The sequence below is a fragment of the Echinops telfairi genome, unplaced genomic scaffold (genome assembly GCF_000313985.2).
Source record: "Echinops telfairi isolate 266 unplaced genomic scaffold, ASM31398v2 ScPeMD7_655;HRSCAF=1070, whole genome shotgun sequence".
Taxonomy (NCBI): Eukaryota; Metazoa; Chordata; class Mammalia; order Afrosoricida; family Tenrecidae; genus Echinops; species Echinops telfairi.
Window position 1 is genome coordinate 3,177,408 of NW_022104553.1, and position 2,385 is coordinate 3,179,792.

Sequence of the window (2,385 nt, forward strand, 5' to 3'; positions counted from 1 at the left end):
CTCCTGCCCCCACCTTCCCACACTCGTGAACCCTTGATAAATTATGAATTATTATTATTTTCATATCTCACACCATCCACTGTCTTCCTTCTAGTCATCACCCTGGGGGAAAGGGCACTATACATCAATCATTGTGATTGGTTTCCCCTTTCTCCCCCAATCTTCCCCCTACCTTCATGGTATCGCTACTCCCATTACTGCTCCTGAGGGGTTTATCTGTCCTGCATTCCATGTGTCAAGAGCTCTTATCTGTGCCAATGTACATGCTCTGGTCTAGCCAGATATGTAAGGTAGAACTGGGGTCATGATAGTGGTGGTGGGGGGAGGAAGCATTAAAGAACTAGAGAAATAGTTTTTTGTTTTTGGTTGGTGCTATACTGTACTCTGGCTGGCTCATCCATTCTTTGTGACCCTTCTGAGAGGGATGTCCAATTGTCTACAGATGGGCTTTGGATCTCCACTCTGGCACCCCTTGTTCACATCAATATGATTGGGGTTTTTGGTCTTCTGATGCCTGATACTTGATCCTGTCGACACCTCATGATCACACAGGCTGGTGTGCTTCTTCCATGTTGGCTTTGTTGCTTCCTTGCTAGATGGCTGCTTGTTTATCTCCAAATCTTTAAGACATCCAGACACTATATCTCTTAGTAGCCAGCCACCATCAGCTTTCTTGTACCCTCCTCATCATTGATTTTAGATCACTTGTTGCTCCCTTGCCCCTGGGCTTGTTGGCTCCCCTCTTTTTTGCCCCCACCTCCCCACCTCCCATTTCTTTCCTGAATCGTCAGTCCTGTTGTTTTCTCCTCAGGATTATTTATCCTGCCTGTCTTTGATATAGAGACATGAAAAAAAGAAAGAAAGAAGAAGAAAAAAATCTGTGCATATTCCCAGGTCTGTCTGTTGACCCTTATTTCCTATTGAGTCTAATAATGCCTCCCAAAGTCTATTTTTGTGATTTCTCAGGAACTTCATTGCTTTGCTCCCCTTGCTGCTCTGTTGTGCTCCCTTTGTGATTTGCCCCAGTGTGTGTGTGTGTGTGTGTGCGGGGGGGGGTCAGACCAGATCAATTCCTGCCCTGTGTCTCCAGTACTGCCCCCTTAATGCTAGGGGTCAGTGAGGAGATGTGTCTTGTGTTGGGGGCGGCCTTAAGGTCCTCTCTGTGCATTGGCTGCTCTGAGCAGAAAGTTGGCCTTGGGGCTTGGTGGGCCAGGATGCAATCCACTTTCTCTCTCTCCTTCCCTCTTAGTTCGCTCCCCTGTGGTCTGAGCAGACCCACCCCTCTTCCTGGGGCTGTATCTTCAGTCCTATCCTCTGTAGTACATTCTTCTGGGAAGGAGGTCCAAGTAGCTGGAATTGGGGCTGGCCGGCAGACAGCTCTGTTAGTTTGCTACTTTATGCCAGTGTGTTGCCTTCAAGGCTTGGCACACTGGGTTGAGGTGTGGTCCTCCTCTCCTTTTCCCGTGGAGACATAAGCAATCCCCTCCCCATGGGTGGGTTAGTGTCCTGTTCCCCCAAAAACAAAGTCCACTTTTTTTTTTCTTCTCGCCCCCACTCCTTTTTTAGTTGGCTGCCATATGTATCCCTGGCTTGGGTAAGACCCCTGCCAGAGTAAATAGCCTTCCTATCAGAAAGAGTGCACTGGAACATATATATGTTGCTAGGTCAAATTTTAAGCTTTAAGATCAAATTCTGGCTTTATTTTAAGCCAGAATCCTATGTAAAGTTGGAGGCTTAGGGGGAAACCAGTGTCCTACCCAGTGCTACTTTGGGCTCTTTAAATTTTGAGCTAGCAGGTTGCCTTTAGATGCATCAAGTCAGGAACAGTCTATATCCATTGGAGAAAATCCCCTTCTAGACTGAAAGTCATAGGGAACCAGTGAGCCTGGTGTGCTCACTGTGGTAACTGCCGGGGTCTACACTTTGAATGGAAGCGGGTGGAGATGCAGCAATAAAGAGACAGGTTTCATTTGGACATGTTTCATTAGGACTTGGTCCTAATTCATTGGCCTGGTCCATGCAGACTGTAGATGAGAGAGAAGAGGAATGGATGGTCTGAAATTATGGAGTTGTATGGAGCCCTGGTGGTGCAGTGATTACACATTAGGCTGCAATCTGCATGGTTGGTAGTTTGAAATCACTGCTATGGTTGGCAGTTTGAAATCATGGTTGGCAGTTTGAAATCAGCTCTTGGTAGAAAGACTGGACTTTCTACTCCAATAAACAGCTACGGTTTTGGAAACCCAGAGGGGGTCATTATGAGTCAGTATTGACTTAATGGCAGTGAGAGCCTACAGACTCCTGAGCCTATCGGCACCAACGTAGGCCCAGGAGGTGGGGGATGACCAACCTAGGCCCAGGAGGTGGGGGATGGGAAGAGGGTGT